Source organism: Pristiophorus japonicus, chromosome 7 (assembly GCF_044704955.1).
Source record: "Pristiophorus japonicus isolate sPriJap1 chromosome 7, sPriJap1.hap1, whole genome shotgun sequence".
Classification (NCBI taxonomy): Eukaryota; Metazoa; Chordata; class Chondrichthyes; family Pristiophoridae; genus Pristiophorus; species Pristiophorus japonicus.
This window is the reverse complement of record NC_091983.1, coordinates 83,133,536-83,157,106: the sequence shown is the minus strand read 5'-3', so window position 1 is coordinate 83,157,106 and position 23,571 is coordinate 83,133,536.

Here is a 23,571-nt window from a genome sequence, read left to right as displayed (position 1 = left end):
GTCAAGTTAGGAGTTGTCAATAACTTTCTTCTGATCGTTTCATTTTTCATCCCACAAAGAAAGTGGTCACGCATTGCTCGGTCCTGAAATTTTCTGAAATGACAGTGAATGGTTAGCTTTTTTAATGCTACAATGTACTCACTGATACTCTCATCAATTAATTGATCTAATGTTCCAAAACCATAACTTTCAGCAATTTCCAGGGGCTCATGACTGTAGTGCTGTTAGAATCTCCATAAGTGATGTGTCCTTTGGCTTGACAGGCACAAGCACATTTTTCAGGGTTTCATACACCTTAGGGCCTGCTTCAGTGAAGCAAATAACCCGTTTCCTTTCTAACACCACCCAGTTACGGTTTTCATCATCGGGGACTTCGATAATACTATTTGCAGTGAAAAACATTTCTAGCTGCTCCACATACACTCTGAAAGTCTCTCGGTCACATTGAAACTCACCCAAGCGCCCTGTTAGTCCCATAGGCATGGCCATCTGGACTCTTCAGTTCAACCAAGTGTGCTTGAAATTTTCCTTAGATTTTTAGCTGTTATTCTAAACAAAGAAGCCCTCGAAGTCTCTCTGTTGGTTGTCTGAATCATCCACGAACAAAAATTTCAGCAAAGGAATCCAATTATCCCATCCTTTATTGCAAATGTGGTATCTTCCTTACGACATCATAAACACACACTTTACAAAATGGCTTCAACTCTGGAGCTTGTCAGGTGACCTGTTACCCGATGCCTTTATTGTATATACAGCAATGGCTTCAATACCACAGTAGTCCACTAAATGGAGCTATATAATTACATGGACCACCAGGTAAATTTGTAGAAATTTTTCAGGTCGGAAGCCTCCAACCGCAATTTCTGGGCCATTGTGTTTGATGCTGGAAGGTTTTAGGTCCTGTTACAGGAAGTGGTCCAATGGAAGGCAGCCCTATTTGGGGCAAAAGGCCACCCTCTCATAAAACACAAATGCAAGTTGAATGGAAGGAGGTTGCTGACCAAGTCAATGCAGTCACCCAGCTCCCTCATAATTGGTTTTCAAATGAGTGTGCTGGCATCAGGAGTAAGCAGAGTGTACCTCATTTTTATTCATTTTTGGACAAGCATGGAAAAAACCTAAAGCAGCAGTTGTCTCACACTCTGGAAAACACAATGCATAATGATTGCCCTTCTGTTTGAACTCTCCCATTGTGCCTTAGCTTGTTTGAAGCTGCAGGCAAAAGGAACAGCAAACAGATACTGTGACATCCAGGCTGAGGTGCTCTTCTGCTATTTGGGGCTTTCTAAGTGGATTCTGGAGCCTTGAATGCAGAGGACAGCCCTGTTTGTCCCAAAGCAATCCTCCGAGTCTTTCTTATCTTTCACACATACATATGAAAATGATGGACAGGAAAAGAGCTGCTGATCTATTGAGCCTGCCCCATACTGTCAATGTGCAACTTTTGTACAGCATGAACCCAATCGAATCATACACCTCCATCTTCTCGACTAGCCATGCAATCTCCTTGGAGAGGCAAAAAACCCGATCGAAAGCCCTAGGGGAATTTAGAGGGAAAAGGAAATTCTTGACTTTCTTTCAAACGCAATCAAACAAATTCCAGGAGACCGCAGTAACTGGGAGACACATTCCTCAATATCCCACCTACCTTCGTTACATCGTGATGTCAGACACAGTCACAAATTTGTCTAGCTCCCATTTGAAAGCTACATCTTATTGTAACTTAATCCATATTGTATGTATTTTATTAGACAACTCAAAGTCGTAAAAATATAAATACCTGTATAACAATTCATTTTCTAAGCACAACTCTATTTTAAAATGCACAAATAGAATCTGTTGTCCAATGCTGAGTCAATCTGCATATTTCCTCCACATGTATATAAACATTTTACCTTCTTTCTAGTTGTCTATTCATTTGATTATATATATGGATAACTCAATAAAAAATTTTTAAATGGATCATATCATTGGAACTACATGATTCCAACAGTATTTTGCAATGCAGAACTCAGAACAATGTATCTAATCAAATCCCATACTGTTTTCACTTATACATCAAAGAAATGCAATAGCAGATGTCAGATTTTTCCATTCTAGAATGGAGCACTGGACTTAAGAATTTTGTTTATACAGTCATTTTTAAATACTGTTGAGTTTCCTGTTAAGAATGAATAATTAATGGAAAAACAATCAAATGAAATATAAATTTATGCCAGCTTGACTCAGTTGGCAGTATTTTCATCTGTGAGTCAGAAGGTTGAGTGTTTGAATCTCACACCGGGTCTGGAATGTATAATCTAAGCAGACACTCTAGTATTAGTGACATTGGGCTAGAATTTCCCTAACCTGTTTTTCTGATGCACTCACCCAAGGTGCGCCATTTATGTTCGCCTCCAAGTGCGCCGAAAAAAGACGTCGGTATTCTGGCCACTCCCTAGCCTCTCTTCGGTCGTGGCACAGCGTGGCCCAATGGATTGGGGATGGAGCCAGGTCGCAGCACTGAAAACAGTGCCGGGACGTCTGCACATGCGCGCAGACTCTAGCGCGCATGTGCAGTAGCTCCTGGCAGGCCGTTTCTGCAAACGCGCGCTACAGGCTGTGTGGGAGGGGCCCGAAGCACGCCACCCCTAGCCCTGGCTGAATGGGCTCTTTCATCGGCGGCCAGAGTGTGCTTCGCAAGCTGTGTCAACTCTGACCTGATTGTAAAACTCCTGAAGAGATTCTGGGGATCTGGGTTTGTAACTCTCGACCAGATGAACCGGGGATTCATGCGGGTGTTTGATGCCATGCTGGACATCAGTCTAGACGCGCCAAACTCTAACAGGACTCTGAAGGGGTTTGTGGACCATTGTCATCAGCAAGCGGTCATCACCAAAGCTCTCCAAGATCAGTGCCCAAACTTGAAGCCAGGCCCTCTGTGATGAGGACGGGAATAACTGTGTTGTGCAGGCAGCCCAGTAAGTGGCCCGACAACAGGAACAGCTGAGCCTGAGCAGAGGGAACGTCCACCATATCTCGGGCGAACAAGATCCTCAGGATACTGAAGTCCAAGGGGCTGGCTCCAGACCTTTCAGAGGATTTGTACCATTTGATCAAGAGGGTACTTCCACCTCACCCCCTTCTCTCCCCCCCTACCCCTCCCCCTCCCCCATTCCCCCCTCCTCTCCCCTCCCCCGCCTCCCTCCCATGACACTATTCAAAGAAGTTTGGGAATTTTTTTTAACATTGCCTTCCTCAACCAACTTCACCTGAAAACAGATCGATTAGTTATTCACCTCAGTTGTGGGACATTGCTGGTGCCTTTGCCTGCATAAGACTTGGTGGCTACAAAAAAGTAATTCATTAAGGTACTTGAATGTGAAGAATGCTATATAACTGGAAGTATCATATTGCAAACAACTGGGCTATGTGTTGGTTAAGCAGTGCTGTCACTGGAATTTCAATAAATGGGTGTATGCAAATTTCATGTACTTAGTATGTGCAACTGGGAATTTTGTCCTTTCAAACTTGAGTCATGCCTGGAAGTAGAGACCATAACATGAGGGTGAGGTACTGGTGATTCCAGGTCTGTCACTAGTGGTAGAAATAGTAGGAGCAAACCAAATCAAAAGAATCATGTAACATTAAAATTTTCTCAACAGTGACCTTTCCTGCAGCATATTGTCACCAATACATGTTAAAGGTCCAGTAAAACTGGAGGTCCCAAGATAGATTTTCTCTTCTCTACTCTGGAGGTGGCATAGCAATATAAGTGAGGCAGTGTGCATGCTAAGATCCATCTGAAGAGGTGATTTTGTTGGCTGCCTCTGAAGGCAAAGGGCCAGTCCAACACATGGCACTGGGTACACCATTGTATTTTAGTCATAACAAATCCTGATTGTATTGATTAATAATGTGATTTATATATTGCTGGGCTGTTTGGAATTTTCCCTGAAAAGTGGAGAGTCCATGAGCAGAGTGGAAAAGTTGTGAACATGCCTGTAACTTTTTATAAGCTACTACACATGTGCAAAACTAGTTTATGGGCATTTGTTCCAGCATTGTTGAATCCACCTCGCTGTATAAATTCAGAACAGTGAAACCAGATTATATTACAGAACCACTTTTATTGGAAATAGTTTTGCAATATAAATGGGATGTGAGTGAGATTGTTAATTTAAGGCCAACTGGTGCTGAATTAAAGGCAGTTTTTTGTCAACTTCAATCTGATTGAGATTGCTCAAGCTCATTTCACTTACATCCATTAGGCTGAATTGGATTTAGAGATTTCACAGTGGTGAAAGAGCAGTGCTTTAACCCATTGTGTGATCCAATATACATCTAATTAATCTGTACCTGCTGCCAATTTTACCTTCAGATTATTGCCAAAAATATCAGAGAATTATCAAGATTCATTTAAACATATTTTTAGCATCCAGCATCTCGAACAACAGGTTCAGGAAAGAATATTTGCTTTTAGTATTTCTTCAGTGTGTTTGGAATTTCTCATTATTTTACAGAAAGTACGCCTTTTGTCTCTGTTACAACTAGCCTGAGGAAGTATAAAATAATGCTTCAGCTAATTACTAATTTCCAATACTCTATACTTGCCTATGGACATATTTTTTAAACTGAAGTGATATTTCCCTTTCTGCACTCAATCCCTTCTTATTCAACTACCTTCAGGTCAGAATGGGTATACAATCTATTGAAGGAAGCAAAAGCTGGCTGTGAAGGTGAACAGTTCTTAAATTAATGGCAATTTCCTAGACAATAAAACACACACAAAATGTGAGAGGCTGCTTTAAAGGTTTAATGTTTTGATATTAGAAAAGTCAGACATTTAAAACTGGATATTAAACTTATTCATGTGCACATTTTTGATTTGTTTGCTTAATTAAGTTCATTGAAGATTTTGAAATTTCATAAGCTATTTTATCCTTCTAAATTAAGGAGAAAGGAGTCAATAACTTGCATTTATATAGAATCTTATCATGTGCTTAGGACATCCTAAAGTGTTTCACAACCAATAAATTATTTTTGAATTGCAGTCATCATTTCTCCTGTGAAGTGCCTTGGACATTTTGTTATGTTAAAGGCATTATATAAACGCAAGTTATTGGTGGTGTTGTTATGTAAGCAGCCAATTTGCAGACACCCAGGTCACATAAGCAGCAAATGAGGTGAATGATCACTTAATGTGTTTTCTTTATGATGTTGGTTGAGAGGAAATATTGGCCAGAACAGCTGGAGAACTTCTTAGTCTTTGAACAGGGCCATGGGATCATTTAGGTTCATAAACCAATTTAACAGGCAGATGGAGCCTCAGCTTAACAACATCCAAAAGATACAGTGCCAAATACTGGTTAATTCAAGGTTAATTCACATTTTTAAAAAGGTGCTGGAAAGGAGCTGGATTGATAACGATTGAGAAATGGGGTTATAGAGAGGTTACAACAGTTTTCGATTTCCTTTCCGAGAGGAATTAGAGGATATAACTTATGGGTAAATTCACTGATTCTGGACTGCCAGCAGGATTCACTTTCAAGCAGAGTATGGGTTGAAGATGGCCTACAATGCTATCGTGCCAATTCTCTAACCCACATGCCCTATGAGCATGGCTCCCTGTGGAATTTATCCGATCATGCCCGTAACGTAGGGAATCAACAGGTGGTGTGGGAGGGAAATCAATATTAGAATAATAATACATGGACTCTGGATGGAGTCGACTTGGTGGGACAAATTAACTTTTCTGATTCTGGATTTTCTGATGCTTTATGATTTTTTTAATAACTATTCAAATAACTGCTTAGTGACTCAAGCTACATCACACCAGTATGTCTAACCCAGTGTTATTCAACATAAATTGCAGACTAGCCACAGGTGTGGCTACAGTGACATCATTTCAGCCACACACATTAATTTTAGTTCAAACCACCTTACAAACACTCACACAATACAGATAAGTATATTTCTCACATATTTATTTATTTAACAAATAGGGATGGTTTTCTAGACCAATATGTCGAGGAGCCAACTAGAGGGCTGGCCATCCTAGACTGGGTGATGTGTAATGAAAAAGGACTAATTAGCAATCTTGTTGTGCGAGGGCCCTTGGGGAAGAGTGACCATAATATGGTAGAATTCTTTATTAAGATGGAGAGTGACAAAGTTAAATCAGAGACTAGGGTCCTGAACTTAAGGAAAGGTAACTTCGATGGTATGAGATGTGAATTGGTTAGAATAGACTGGCGAGTGATACTTAAAGGGTTGACGGTGGATAGTCAATGGCAAACATTTAAAGATCACATGGATGAACGTCAACAATTTTACATCCTTGTCTGGAGTAAAAATAAAACGGGGAAGGTGGCTCATCCGTGGCTAACAAGGGAAATTAAGGATAGTGTTAAATCCAAGGAAGAGGCATATAAATTGGCCAGAAAAAGCAGCAAACGTGAGGACTGAGAGAATTTTATAATACAGCAGAGGAGGACAAAGGGTTTAATTAGGAGGGAGAAAATAGAGTATGAGAGGAAGCTTGCTGGGAACATAAAAACTGACTGCAAAAACTTCTATAGATATATGAAGAGAAAAAGATTAGTGAAGACAAACGTAGGTCTCTTGCAGTCAGATTCAGCTGAATTTATAATGGGGAACAAAGAAATGGCAGACCAGTTAAACAAATACATTGGTTCTGTCTTCATGAAGGAAGACACAAATAACCTTCCGGAAATACTAAGGGACCGAGGGTCTAGTGAGAAGGAGGAACTGAAGGAAATCTTTATTAGGCGGGAAATTGTGTTAGGGGAATTGATGGGATTGAAGGCCGATAAATCCCCGGGGCCTGATAGTCTGCATCCCAGAGTACTTAAGGAAGTAGCCCTAGAAATAGTGGATGCATTGGTGATCATTTTCTAACATTCTATCAACTCTGGATCAGTTCCTATGGACTGGAGGGTAGCTAATGTAACACCACTTTTTGAGAAGGGAGGGGGAGAGAAAGAGGGTAATTATAGACCAGTTAGCCTGACATCAGTAGTGGGGAAAATGTTGGAATCAATCATTAAGGATGAAATAGCAGCGCATTTGGAAAGCAATGACAGGATCGGTCCAAGTCAGCATGGATTTATGAAAGGGAAATCATGCTTGGCAAATCTTCTAGAATTTTTTGAGGATATAACTCGTAGAGTGACAAGGGAGAACCAGTGGGTGTGGTGTATTTGGACTTTCAAAAAGCTTTTGACAAGGTCCCACACAAGAGATTAGTGTGGAAAATTAAAGCACATGGTATTGGGTGTAATGTACTGCTGTGGATAGAGAACTGGTTGGCAGACAGGAAGCAGAGAGTTGGGATAAATGGGTCCTTTTTAGAATAGCAGGCAGTGACTAGTGGGCTGCCACAAGGCTCAGTGCTGGGACTCCAGCTATTTACAATATACATTAATGATTTTGATGAGGGAATTGAGTGTAATATCTCCAAGTTTGCAGATGACACTAAGCTGGGGGACACTGTGAGCTGTGAGGATGACGCTAAAAGGCTGCAGGGTGACTTGGACAGGTTAGGTGAGTGGGCAAACGAGTGGCAGATGCCGTATAATGTGGATAAATGTGAGGTTATCCACTTTGGTGGCAAAAACACGAGGGCAGAATATTATCTGAATGGCGGCAGATTAGGAAAAGGGGAAGTGCAACGAGACCTGGGTGTCATGGTACATCAGTCATTGAAAGTTGGCATGCAGGTACAGCAGGCGGTGAAGAAGGCAAATGGTATGTTGGCCTTCATAGCTAGTGGATTTGAGTATAGGAGCAGGGAGGTCTTACTGCAGTTGTACAGGGCCTTGGTGAGGCCTCACCTGGAATATTGTGTCAGTTTTGGTCTCCTAATCTGAGGAAGGACATTCTTGCTATTGAGTGGGTGCAGCGAAGGTTCACCACACTGATTCTCGGGATGGCAGGACTGACATATGAGGAGAGACTGGATCGACTGGGCCTGTATTCACTGGAGTTTAGAAGGATGAGAGGGGATCTCATAGAAACATATAAAATTCTGACAGGACTGGTCAGGTTAGATGCAGGAAGAATATTCCCGATGTTGGGGAAGCCCAAAACCAGTGGACATAATCTAAGGATAAGGGGTAAGCCATTTAGGACTGAGGAGAAACTTCTTCACTCAGAGAGTTGTTAACCTGTGGATGCCCTATCACAGAGAGTTGTTGTTGCCAGTTCATTGGATATATTCAAGAGGGAGTTAGATATGGCCCTTACGGCGAAAGGGATCAAGGGGTATGGAGAGAAAGCAGGAAAGGGGTACTGAGGGAATGATCAGCCATGATCTTATTGAATGGTGGTGCAGGCTCGAAGGGCCGAATGGCCTACTCCTGCACCTATTTTCTATGTTTCTATGTTTCTATCTACAACAATTCAGTAACGAAGAAAATAAAATACTCACAATGATGAAAACACTCTCCTTTTCATCTTACCATTTTGCCAATAAATATTTTTTCCCCAAATTGGCTTGGGTTTTATATCCATTTTTCCCCCTCCCTCAGGAAATCACATGATGGAGTGTATATATTGTGATAACAAGGTGTCGCAATTGTGTGGGACAGGCTCGATGGAACAGAGGGTCTTTACCTGTCCATCATTGTTCGTATGTTCGTAAATGCATAAAAAAGGTAAAGTAAACATGCATATCGCCTGCAAATATGAGTATTAAGATCACATGCCCTGCAGCAGTGTCTACTAACTCATATTTTATTCACTAATCGTAAATACAATTAGCTGCAGCTGGATTCCCAATTAGTCACAAGTGGCTGGTGGCTAATATATTGGAGAACACCGGACTAAACTAATATGTTCGCCTATTTTAAACTAACTCATTAAATATAGTTAAATAGCATTAAAGGGGGGAAGGGAATAATATTAACTTACAGCAAATCGACTACCCAATTAATACCTGACCAATATTCTTTTCCATTTGGTAAAAAAATAGTGGCTGGGGTTGAAACGCATGGCCAATTTACCATAAGCCATTTATCACCTGGCAATAAAGTTAAAATGATCCCCAAGGAGTGTTAACAAAATAGTAGTCTGTACTTAACTCGTTGTAATGCCTAATAAAAATCAAATGCAAATTTATTTCATAGGTAAGATTGGTTATAAAAACCTAAACCTATCACAAACTCACTGATATCTTAAATATTGCACTTCCGATTTACCTTAAATATGCATACTTTAATGTAGGTCATCAGTACATTGGGAATATAGTGATGGACTCTTGACTGTTTTTGATTTGTATCGCCCAGAGGGGAAAAAGAAAGGGGTTGTGAATAAAACATGGCCAGATGAAAGGCTGCAATGTGAGAAAAAACAGACTCACATCCAGATAGTGCTGAAAAGTGTTACATTACACAACCTCTACGGAAACAGACTGCAGGTTCTAAGTACCACAATACAGCAAGGGGCACCACTGCTGTTATGAAATCCAGAACACCTGAGAATTCAGATGTGATTTACAATGCTATTTACTGGCGGATTCAAGGCGAGTCTGTAATTTACAGACATTACCGTACTTTCCAGAAAATATGGCACACATTTGAATTATTTAAAGAAATGTTTAAATGAAATGCTATTAATTCAGGTTCAGTGAATATAATCACCTGCTTTTATAAATAATTTGTCAATTTACATTAATCAGTGACAACTTTACACTGGAGGAATTAATCAGATCTGTGTAAAGGAGGAAATACTAATTGGAAACAATCTACTCTGAACCATATAGCATGGTGAAGATGACAATGTGATTGTAAGAGGTACTTGACTAACATACACATTACGTAGCTACTATATATCAAACTGCCAGGTAAGCACTGGTTTAATGGTACTTTGAATCAACAATGGGTCAATCAGTTCACGTCAATTTGATCCAAATCAGGATTTGATTCCCTGTATAAAAACCCCTGGATTGTACTCAACTGGTTGGCGGAATTCCTGTGAGTGTCCTGTGGATATACTTAAGTGTGAATTTACTTAAATGATCTATCTGCATAAAGCTACTTCTTTATTATTAGTGTTTTTATGAATAGTAATTTAATATCATGACATGTAATCCCTAATAGATAAAGACTGATCGTGGATAAATTGCAGTAAACGGATGTGGAGATATATGTGTAAATATAGACACTGTTAATGTATCGCTTTCACATTACATTGTAACTGTATATCACTTGTATAGGCTAGACCGAGATAAGAGAGACACATCTGTCTAAGATGCCAAAATAAATATCTGCTGCACCATTAGCATTTACTCGTCTCAGATGTCAACTTCTCTGTCAGGTTCAAAAACACGACAGCCAGTTTATATGTACAGGAGTTTATACTAAGATATACATGAGATGTATAGTACTAAATGTGATGATTTGTAATATTTTAAATTATTGCACTGAACATAAAAACAGCAAAGCATGTGACTTTGTAACAAGGGGATAGTTGCTCACATTGACACTATTCAGTACAATAAGATGTACCTGTATCAAGCTTTGAAAAATGTTGACAAACTCCGACACATTTAACGAGGGACTTCAGTTACGTGGATACACAAGAGATGCTTGGATTGTTCTCCTTAGAGCAGAGAAGGTTGACAGGAGATTTGATAGAGGTATTCCAAATAATGAGGGTTCTAGATAGAATAGATAGAGAGAAACTGTTCCCATAGGTGGAAGGGTCGAGAACCAAAGGACAAAGATTTAAAGTGATTGGCAAAAGAACCAAAGGCGACATGAGGAAAAAAATTTTTATGCAGCGAGCGGTTAGGATCTGGAATTCACTGCCTGGAAGGGTTGTGGTAGCAGACTCAATGATGTCTTTCAAAAGGGAATTGGATAAGTACATGAAGGAAAAATATTTGCAGGGCTACAGGGAAAGGGTAGGAGAGTGGGACTTGCTGAAGTGCCCTTGCAGAGAGCTTGCACAGGCTCGACGGGCTGAATGGCTTCATGTGCATAACCATTCTATGATTCGATGATTCTGTCATGTATGTAGACCATGTATACTCAGTGCATAGTCACATAAGGTGTGCCACCAGAGGGCAGTGCGATGGGAGACCTGAGGGTCACCTGCATAGGTCTGCAGGGCCCAGTATAAAAGGCTGCCCATCATGCTTGTGCCTCACTCTGGAGTTACAATAAATGGGACTCAGGTCACAACAGTTCAAGTACAATACTAGACCTCGTAGAGTCATTCATTAGAGCATTAAAGACATAAAAACTGGCGACGGGATTACGAACTTTCATGCAAAAATGACTAATGTTGGTGCATTAGAAAAGTTCTCAGAGGGTGAAGATTGGGAAGCCTTTATGGAGCGGCTCAACCAATATTTTGCAGCAAACAACCTGGTAGGCGATGATCTGGCCACGCTGGCAGATAAGCGCAGAGCTATCCTGTTACCAGTTGTGGGCCCGCCATCTACGGCCTCGTCAGGGACTTGCTTGCACCAGATAAAACAACAACCAAGTCATACGAGGAGCTGAAAATGCTAATTCGGGAACAAATCAAACTGAAGGAGAGCATCCTCACGGCCAGGCATCGATTCTATACACACCGTCGCCCCGAGGGCCAAGAAATCGCGAAGTACCCTGCCGACTGGCAGGACCGTGTGAATTCAGCACATCCCTCGCCGATGCATTGCGGGATATCTTCGTAATTGGCATCAGTCATGTGGCCCTTCTTCACAGGCTACTGTCTGCTGAAACCACTGTCACTCTGCAGAAGGCCATCAGCATCAGCCAGGCATTCATGACCTCAAGCAGCAGCTCCAAGCAGATGATGACTCACTCTTAGGACTCAAACCCGGCAAGTACTCTAAATAGGATGGCGCCTTTCACAGGCAGAACTGTTGAACGTGAATCTGTCCAGGGCAGAGCGTACAGGCCCCCGAGTCCTTTAACTCAGTGTCCGCCGAAGGGTGCAAATGTAAGTCGAGTAGCACCATGCTGGCGTTGCGGAGGTAATTACAGGGCTCATCAGTGTTGGTTCAGAGACTATGTGTGCAAAGGCTGCAGCACAAAGAGCCACCTCCAGCGAATGGGCAAAAGAACTGTGACTCACCACGTGGAAGAGGAGTCAGCAGATGGCTGTGAATCCAACACGGATTACGAGGAGATCACTAGAGAGCCAGCTCAGTCTCAGGACGAAGTGTATGGAGTATATACCTGCACCACAGATTGTCCTCCAGTGATAATGGAAATCGAGATAAATGGCATTCCGGTCTTCATGAAAGTGGACACGGGGGCGAGACAGTCAGTACTGAGCCAGGAAGCCTCTGAGAGGCTATGGAATAATCAAGCTGAACGACCCAAGCTGATCCCGGTTCAGGCAAAACTGCACACCTACACCAAGGAATTGATATCAGTTGTTGGTAGTGCGGATGTAAGTGTGTCCCATGATGGCGCGGTGCACAATTTACCATTGTGGATTGTTTCAGGTGATGGACCAATGCTACTTTGAAGAAAATGGATGGGGAAGATTCATTGGAACTGGGAAGACTTCATCCCTCCAGCGATCGATGTCCCCCATGCTCAGAACCAGAGCAAGCCCCCACTTTCGGTTGGACAAGGCACCGGAGAGCAGATCCGCGCAGCTCCCGAGGCACAGACCACTCATCATGACTGCGTGGCGATGATCCAGCCGAGATGACCCGAACACACCTTCCCGGTTTGAGTGGTAGGACTCCTGGGGAGGAAGATTGGATCCGAGGGTGCCTTCCCAGCTTCAGTGGCAGAATCCCTGGGAGAGAAGATCACGGCAGTCGACATCATGGACAGGGAAAAGAGGGCGTCCAAATTATGAGCTGCAGCAATAATGGAGCAACAACACATGGTTCCACGCAAGGAAGACAATTGGGGTAAAAGTAGTAAGGCCATTTTAAAGGAGCAACCCGCCATTTTTGAATGAACTACTTGAAATTGGTAACCAATGTAAAAGTCCAGTTGTAACAAGCAAAATGTTGTTGAGCGATGTCAGGTGCAAATTGCAATCAGCTAATGTAGCGGGTGAACATCTAACAGTCGTATACAAGTCCAGCGGGCTACCCAATGCTGTAGCTTGCATCCCCGGGACCAGAACAATGTATCATAAAGTAACCCCACAGCTGATAGAGTAAACAATCCCCGGAGAGCAGAGGCACCGTTAGCAATACCCTGCCTCAGATCGGTTTAACATTGCAGACACCCGATGGCATGAACCGCCATGGGCCAGAAACAGTAAACTGCGCCTGTGCTCGCAGTCGGCTACCATCGCCCACCATCCGGGTGGAAAAGGCGCAGCACACAAACCCACTCGCCACCACGGCAATGCCCAAGAGCGAAGGGTCACCCGCAACGGCTCCTCCGAACGGGACGTGGAGCAGCCAGCATCCCAAACTTGAGAGTGCTCACAACGGTGTCCTCAAGGAAAGTGAGTCAGCAGTCTCCTGCTAGACAAGACGAGGCAGCCCCACCGTCGCTGAAACGAAACACTCACTCTCTCAGACCGCTTCCCAGAGAGCAGCAGTGACACTGTGCAAATGAAAAGGACAGGAAGGTCACAGACACATCAGCTGTCTTTGGACCTGCCCGACACTAGGAGTAACGGCAAGAGCCCTGAGCTCCGGCAACTCAAACAAAATTAGCTCACCTCGCCCACAGACCCACTAGCATGGGATGCTGCACCGCCATCAGATGACCCGGATCTCATCCAGCCATGCTGGAACTAGACTGTCCTTGTGTACCTGTACTGATGTACCTATACTGATCATGTAAATGTACCACACAAAAAGAATCGCAACTGTAATCCACCCAACATATGTACCAAGATGTAAATGTAAAACCCATGTGATGAACTTGAATGCAACTTGCATGTCACGGGCTATTAGCATGATCTTTGTGTGGGGGGGAGAATGGTGTAGTCATGGACTCACAATAAGAAACCACGGGGACCTCCACTGGCAACAAATCTCACTACCAACCCACCCAAGCTAGAAGCGACCTTCCAATCGTCAACCAGGACGGGCAAAGCCCAGGTCACCATCAATGTGCGAGTCAATTTGCATTAAAGACTTGGGGGAAAGTGATGTCATGTATGTAGACCATTATACTAACTGTATAGTCACATAAGGTTTGCCACCAGATGGCACTGCGGTGGGAGACCTGAGGGTGTCACCTGCATAGGTGTGCAGGGCCCAGTATAAAAGGCTGCCCACCATGCTTGTGCCTCACTCTGGAGTTACAATAAATGGGACTAAGGTCACAACAACTCAAGTACAATGCTAGACCTCGTGGAGTCATTCATAAGAGTATTAAAGACATAACAGATTCTATGATTGTTTCTTTATGACTTATAGTATATTTGTACAGTTTCAATAATATTCAATGTTACAGTGACTCAACAATGCCAGAATTTTAATTTTGAAGTAGGTAGGGAGCAAGGAGGCTGGAAAAAACAGGTTTCCCGCAGGCCCTGCTGAAATTAATGGCAGGGCCTGATTACCATTTTCAGATGGAGAGGCTGGCTGGCTGTCAGGCAGGTAGGCCTGTGGCACCAGGCCGCAGAGAGGTGGGAGGGAGGTATTTGAGGGGTGATCGGAGATGGAAGGCAGATTGAGGCCCAGATGGGAAGGATGGAGGGTGATTGGGGGTCAGATGGGGAGGTCGGAAGCTGGAGGGTGATCGGGGTACAGAACGGGGTGGTTGGAAGACAATAGGTGTGATCGTGGGCTGAAGGGGGGAGGTTGGAAGGCCAGAGGCAGGTCAGAGGCCGGGGCAATTGTCAGGGGCCAGAGGGGGGGAATCAGTGGCTGAGGGCGAAGGATCGAAAGCAGGAGAGGGGAATTGGAGATCAAAGGGAGTGTCAGAGACCGGTGAATGAAGGCATGAGGGAGGGATTGAAGATTGGAGGTCTTGTGGGGGGATCAGTGGGGTGAGCGGTCGGAAGCCTTGGCAGGGAGGTCAGGGGTAGATCGTAAGGGCCAGGGGGGGTATGATCATGCGCGGTTGACAGGGTAGGGATGCTCGATCCAGTAGGTCAGTGGAAGTGCACTTACTTCTTGGATCCAGCAGTCGTCGCCTCCCTTTAGCTGGCAGGTTCCTTGAGGCCTTGGAAACCTGCCCGCCCAAGTTAAATTTAAAATGGTGGATCACCATGAGGCATGGAGCCTCATTATAATATTTAAAATGTCAACCTGCCTCCTGGGAGTAGGTTGGTTGCCTGCCTCCCATCCTACCTCCGTTAAAACTGGAAGTGGCCAGATAGGAGACAGATTGGGAACGGAATTCAGATATTTAACTCTTTAACCTCCCACCTGATCCCAACCTGACAGTCTTGGGATCAAAATTGCCCCCAATATGTCTACTTTGCTTTCCTTCAAGTGGGAATGCCACAGGTATGAACTTCATGCCACCTCAGGAGCCCACATTGTGGTGATTGACAGCAGTAAACTTGTGTACTTCCCCTCAAGGTACAATGAGCAGTTAACATTGGATAGCTGATTGTTTCCTTTGTAGTTCCAGGTTAAAAAAGCATTGCTTTTAATTGGCTGATTCAATCCTTTTTGCAATGCTCAGTATATTACCTTCTTTAAATATAAATAAACTGACTATTACATGTAAACAAAAGCAAGTCTTTGTGCTTTGCCTCAATAATGAAGAATTGAAGTGTTTGAATAATAAAGGAAATCATGTTTTATAATAAATCTAATCTGTGCACAGACATTAGCTCAAATTAAAGCATCTTAACCCTCTCACCCCACTTTTAGCATTGTAAATAATATGAAAGTAGGATTTGTAGTTTCTGAATTATTGGAGAAATTGCATTGATAAACTTAATTAATAAATTAGACTTTTTTAACATCATCATCAGTTGACTATTGTCGGAGTTCCTACGACTGTCCTACACATCTCTTTATTCATCATGCATGATGGTAATTCTTCTATGAAAGACTTGGAAGAAAGACTTGCATTTATATAGCACATTTCACAACCTCAGGACCTCCCAAAGCACTTTACAACCAAAGAAGTACTTTTAAAGTGTAGTCACTGTGAGAAATTACAACATTACAGAAATGATGAGAATTTCTGTATCCTGTACAAGCGAGCATTTTATCTCATTCTGGGCACACCATTCTTTCTGTTCCCTATAGTATCGCATTGGGGATGTGCTCTTTCCACCTTGACGTCTAAGGCTTTTAAATTCTATATGTGAGTAATGTATTATCTATTTGAGTCCAATAGATACATATTCAAAGTCTCATAATTCAGGAAACAAGTTTCAAACTAATAGTAAAAATGTACAAAGTTTTGTGCTGTTGCTGCCTGCACTTCCACTGTTATTGGCACACCCACTGCCATCACCTTTTTCCATCTGGTACTCATAGACTTTGTTTTGTGACTGAGGCAAAGGATAAAGTGCTGGATAACTGATAAAAGAAGGGAAAACCATCAATAAACCATCATAACTGGATCAACTGACCTGAAAATATCGGGCTACATAGAGAATAGTGGATACTGTGCAATGGATAACACACTGGAAATTGACTTGCATTGGTTCCCAGCTTCTCAAATTTAAATTTCTCATCCTCGTGTTTACATCCTTTTATGGCCCCACCCCTCCCTATCTCGCTAACCTCAGCGGGCCTACAAGCTTTGCACTCACTCCGGACTCTCTACTCCTCTGAGTCTGGCCTCTTGTGTATCCCTCCTCCCTTTGCTCTACCATTGGTGACCGTGCCTTCAGCCATCTAAGCCCCACAGTCTGCAATTCCCTCCCTTAACTCTTCTGCCTCTGCACATCTCTCTCTTCCTTTAAGACCCTCCTTAAGACCTGTTTCTTTGACTATTCATTTTGCCCCCTCCCCTCATTCCCCTTCCCCACTAATATCTCTTTCTTTGGCTCATCATCCATTTTTTTGATTGCGCCTACTGGGACATTTTTCTGTGTTAAATGGCTCTATACCTAGCACAAAGGATGATGGTTGTGGTAGTTGTAGGTCAATCTTCACAGTCCCAGGACATCGCTGCAGGAGTTCCTCAGGGCAGTGTCCTAGGACAAACCATATTCAGCTGCTTCATCAATTACCTTCCCTCCATCAGAAGGTCAGAAGTGGGGATGTTCGCTGATGATTGCATAGTGATTGATCAGTGCCATTTGAAACGACTGAGATAATGAAGCAATCCATGCCCGCATGCAGTAAGACCTGGACGACATTCAGGCTTGGGTTGATAAGTGGCAAATAACATTTGCATCTACACAAGAGCCAGGCAATGACTATCATCAACAAGCGAGATTCTAACTACTGCCCGTTGACATTCAATGGCATTACCATCGCTGAATCCTCCACCATCAACATCCTGGGGGGTCACCATTGAGCAGAAACTTAACTGGACCAGCCACATAAATACTGTGGCAACAAGAGCAGATCAGAGGCTGGCTATTCTGCGGCGAGTGTCTCACCTCCTGACTCTCCAAAACCTTCCCACCATCTACAAGGCACAATTCAGGAGTGTGATGGAATATTCTCCACTTGCCTGGATGAGTGCAGCTCCAACAACACTCAAGAAGCTCAACACCATCCAGGACAAAGCAGCCCGCTTGATTGATGCCCCATCCACCACCTTAAACATTCACTCCCTCCAGCACGGCGCACTGTGGCTGCAGTGTGTACCATCTACAAGATGCATTGCAGCAACTGGCCAAGGCTTCTTTGCCAGTACCTCTCAAACCTGCGACCTCTACCACCTAGAAGGACAAAGGCAGAAGGTGCATGGGAACACCACCACCTACAAGTTCCCCTCCAAGTCACACCATCCTGACTTGGAAGTATATCACCGTTCCTTCATCATCACTGGGTCAAAATTCTGGAACTCCCTTCCTAACAGCACTGTGGGAGTACCTTCACCACACGGATGGCAGCGCTTCGAGAAGGCAGCTCACCACCACCTTCTCAAGGGAAATTAGGGATGGGCAATAACTACAGGCCTTGCCAGAGATGCCCACATCCCATGAATGAATAAAAAGATAAAAAAATGCAAGTTGTTGTTATTGGAAATAAATGCTGTTGATATTAGCTGGGACATGCTTAATGTACTCATATACCAATCTGTTGTCGGCTACTTTTATCCATTTATACATTAAAGTCTCAGTTAAAATGGCATATAGAAAAACAGCTTTTTCCATCTGGTACTCATGGGCTTTGTTTTGCCATTGAGGCAAAATATTAGGTGTTGAGTAACTGCAATTTCCAGCCTAATAATCTCATCTCAGGGTTCTGACATCCGTAAATTACCCAGCAGTTTATAACCATTATCCAATCCCAAAGATAAGATTGCCAGCTGCAAATCACTCCCATATAGCATTTATATAATAATAGGACCATAAGAGCAGAAGTGAAGTCAAGGATAAGGAAAGGCCATTTGACGCATTGAAACTCATTTTATGAATCTCAGTGAATATGCTGCAGAGTGAGTGAAGTTATTTTTTGTCATAACTGGCAGAGATTGACACTCCATGTAATTGGTATGTGATGACATCATTACTGAAGCATGAGCAACTGTGATGTAGTCATGCAAGGTTGTCATATGATAAGCAGCTATTTATTCCCAGCAATCACACAATCAATATTACACAATATTTTTTATGTAGTTGCTTAGTTCTGATGAAGGGGGCCACTTGAAACACTATCCTGACTTTTTCTTTTACATTTTGATCATCCTGGTGTGCCTTTCCAGTGTTTTCCTTTTTTATTTCAGATTTTCAAAATTTCTTTCAAAAAAATATCTCTCTCTCCTGAAAATGTTCAGGTATGCTGGCGTACGGTTCCCCTGATAAAGGCAGTCCCCTGGGATCTCCTCCGAGTGGAACATTCCTCATTTGCGAGCCTAGATAATCACCAGCCTGTTCAACCATGGAAGACTCTGCAGCTGTGCCTGAATCCGTCCACACGTGGAAACTTTACAAGAATCTTTGGAAAGCAGTCAGGAGTGGGATTTTATCCAGACTGATTTATCCTCTCCCTAGCCCTCGGGCACTGAAGCCAATTTTAGCAGCATTATTGCTGCTCTGGCTGAGATCAATTAAATCAGTATAGACCAGGAATCAAATCCAGAAGCTTCAGATCTGTACGGTTTAAAGAAAAAATAAATTACGTGCATTTATGTAGCATCTTAAAACATCCCCAGGAAATCTCAAAGTGCTTCACATCCAGCTAATCATATAGAACTACAGTCGCTGTGATGGAGTACAAACACAGCAGTCCGTTTGTGGGAAGTAAGATTACACAAAAATTGCAACTGTGATGAACGACCAGTTCATTTGTTTTGGTGGTGATGGTTGAGGGAGAAATCATGTCAGAAGACAAGAAGAACTTTCTGCTCTTCTATGAATACAGTCTACTCCTTTTAATTCAAAGTTACTTCATTCCAACTTCGCTATTCACTTGAATGGAAATTGTACAAAAGTACTTCACTTGAGCTGTTTTGTTAATTTGCTCTACTGTACAATTCAAATTGTAAGCGACTTTGAATTAATAGGAGTAGATGGCAGTACCATAGGATCTTCAACATCTTCAACAGGCAGACGGAGCTTTATCATCTCATCTGAAAGGAAGCACCTCCAACAATCCGTTACTTCCTGGAATTACATTTAAGAAAGAGTCATAATTGCAGTATTTCTTTTGATTTGAGCTGTGTAACATGCTCCTTTAGTATTCCTCTGCACATTAGAAAAGCAAGTTAATGTGACAATAATTATTTTCTTTTTGATTGATATTCCAACTTTATCCCCTTACATAAGAACATAAGAACATAAGAAATAGGAACAGGAGTAGGCCATACGGCCCCTTGAGCCTGCTCCGCCATTCAATAAGATCATGGCTTATCTGATCATGGACTCAGCTCCACTCAGCAGAAATGGAACCAATGTCCTAGTGGGAATGTTTGCTAGTGCTGTTGGGGAGGAGTTAAACTAATATGGTATGGGGATAGGAACCTATGCAGTGAGACAGAGGGAAGTAGAATGGGGGCAGAAGCAAAAGATTGAAAGAAGAAAAGTAAAAGTGGAGGGCAGAGAAACCTAAGGCAAATGGCAAAAAGGGCCACATTACAGCAAAATTCTAAAGGGGCAAAGTGTGTTAGAAAGATAAGCCTGAAGGCTCTGTGCCTCAATGCGAGGAGTATTCGGAATAAGGTGGACAAATTAACTGCGCAGATAGCAGTTAATGGTTATGATATAATTGATATCACGGAGACATGGCTCCAGGGTAACCAAGACTGGGAACTCAACATCCAGGGGTATTCAACATTTAGGAAGGATAGACAGAAAGGAAAAGGAGGCGGGGTGGCATTGCTGGTTAAAGAGGAAATTAATGCAATAGTAAGGAAGGACATTAGCTTGGATGATGTGGAATCAGTATAGGTGGAGCTACGGAATACCAAAGGGCAGAAAATGCTAGGGGGAGTTGTGTACAGACCACCAAACAGTAGTAGTGAGGTTGGCGACAGCATCAAACAAGAAATAAGGGATGTGTGCAATAAAGGTACAGCAGTTATCATGGGTGACTTTAATCTAAATATTGGTTGGTCTAACCAAACTGGTAGCAATCTTGTTGTGCGAGGCCCCTTGGGGAAGAGTGACCACAATATGGTAGAATTCTTTATTAAAGATGGAGAGTGACACAGTTAATTCAGAAATTAGGGTCCTGAACTGAAGGAAAGGTAACTTCGATGGTTTGAGGAGTGAATTGGCTAGAAAAGACTGGCATATGATATTTAAAGGGTTGACGGTGGATAGGCAATGGCAAACATTTAAAGATCACATGGGTGAACTTCAGCAATTGTACATCCCTGTCTGGAGTAAAAATAAAACGGGGAAGGGGGCTCAACCATGGTTAACAAGGGAAATTAAGGATAGTGTTAAATCCAAGGAAGAGGCATATAAATTGGCCAGAAAAAGCAGCACACCTGAGGACTGGGAGAAATTTAGAATTCAGCAGAGGAGGACAAACGGTTTAATTAAGAGGGGGTAAATCGAGTACGAGAGGAAGCTTGCCGGGAACATAAAAACTGACTGCAAAAGCTTCTATAGATATGTGAAGAGAAAAAGATTAGTGAAGACAAACATAGGTCCCTTGCAGTTGGATTCAGGTGAATTTATATGGGGAACAAAGAAATGGCAAACCATTTGAACAAATACTTCGGTTCTGTCTTCACGAAGGAAGACATAAATAACCTTCCGGAAGTACTCGGGGACCGAGGGTCTAGTGAGAAGGATAAACTGAAGGATAACCTTATTAGGCGGGAAATTGTTAGGGAAATTGATGGGATTGAAGGCCAATAAATCCCCGGGGCCTGATAGTCTGCATCCCAGAGTACTTAAGGAAGTAGCCCGAGAAATAGTGAATGCATTGATCATTTTCCAACAGTCTATCGACTCTGGATCATTTCCTATGGACTGGAGGGTAGCTAATGTAACACCATTTTTTAAAAAGGGAGGGAGAGAGAAAATCAGTAATTATAGATCGGTTAGCCTGACATCAGTAGTGGGGAAAATGTTGGAATCAATTATTAAGGATGAAATAGCAACACATTTGGAAAGCAGTGACAGGATCGGTCCAAGTCAGCATGGATTTATGAAAGGGAAATCATGCTTGACAAATCTGGAATTTTTTGAGGATGTAACTAGTAGAGTGGACAAGGGAGAACCAGTGGATGTAGTGTATTTGGACTTTCAAAAGTCTTTTGACAAAATCCCACACAAAAGATTGGTGTACAAAATCAAAGCACATGGTATTTGGGGTAATGTACTGACGTGGATAGAGGGCTGGTTGGCAGACAGGAAGCAAAGAGTTGGGATAAACGAATCCTTTTCAGAATGGCAGGCAGTGACTAGTGCTGCAGGGGTCTTGGACAGGTTAGGTGAGTGGGCAAATGCATGACAGATGCAGTATAATATGGATAATTGTGAGGTTATCTTCTTTGGTGGCAAAAACACGAAGGCAGAATATTATCTGAATGGCGGCAGATTAGGAAAAGGGGAGGTGCAACGAGACTTGGGTGCCATGGCTCATCAGTCATTGAAAGTTGGCATGCGGGTACAGCAGGCGGTGAAGAAGGCAAATGGTATGGTGCCCTTCATAGCTAGGGGATTTGAGTATCAGAGCAGGGAGGTCTTACTGCAGTTGTGCAGGGCCTTGGTGAGGCCGCACCTGGAATATTGTGTTCAGTTTTGGTCTCCTAATCTGAGGAAGGATGTTATTGCTATTGAAGGAGTGCAGCGAGGGTTCACCAGACTGATCCCAGGATGGCTGGTCGAACATATGAGGAGAGACTGGGTAAACTGGGCCTTTATACACTGGAGTTTAGAAGGATGAGAAAGGATCTCATAGAAACATATAAGATTCTGACGGGACTGGACAAGTTAGATGTGGGAACAATGTTTCCGATGTTGGGGAAGCCCAGAACCAGGGAACACAGTCTTAGGATAAGGGGTAGGCCATTTAGGACTGAGATGAGGAGAAACTTCTTCACTCAGAGAGTTGTTAACTTGTGAAATTCCCTGCCACAGTGAGTTGTGAGTTATCATTGGATATATTCAAGAGGGAGTTAGATATGGCCCTTATGGCTGAAGGGATCAAGGGGTATGGAGAGAAAGCAGGAAAAGGGTACTGAGGGAATGATCAGCCATGATCTTATTGAATGGTGGTGCAGGCTCGAAGGGCCAAACGGTCTACTCCTGCATCTATTTTCTATGTTTCTATGTTTCCCCGCCTGCTCCCCATAACCCCTTATCCCCTTATTGTTTAAGAAACTGTTTATTTCTGTCTCAATTTTATTCTGTTTCCCAGCTTCCACAGCTCTCTGAGGCAACGAATTCCACAGATTTACAACCGTCTGAGAGAAGAAATTTCTCCTCATCTCTGTTTTAAATGGGCGGCCCCTTATTCTAAGATCATGACCTCTAGTTCTAGTCTCCCCCATTAGTGGAAACATCCTCTCTGCATCCACCTTGTCAAGCCCCCTCATAATCTTGTAGGTTTCGATAAGATCACCTCTCATGCTTCTGAATTCCAATGAGTAGAGGCCCAACCTACTCAACCCTTCCTCATAAGTCAACCCCCTCATCCCCGGAATCAACCTAGTGAACCTTCTCTGAACTGCCTCCAAAGCAAGTATATTCTTTCGTAAATATGGAAACCAAAACTGCACGCAGTATTCCAGGTGTGGCCTCACCAATACCTGATATAGCTGTAGCAAGACTTCCCTGCTTTTATACTCCATCCCCTTTGCAATAAAGGCCAAGATACCATTGGCCTTCTTGATCACTTGCTGTATCTGCATACTATCCTTTTGCGTTTCATGCACAAGTACCCCCAGGTACCGTTGCACTGTGGCACTTTGCAATCTTTCCCCATTTAAATAATAACTTGTTCTTTGATTTTTTTTCTGCCAAAGTCTGCATGACCTCACACTTTCCAACATTATACTCTATCTGCCAAATTTTTGCCCACTCACTTAGCCTGTCCTTTTGCTGATTTCTCTGCTGAAAGTGGTGACTGATGCATGTGTA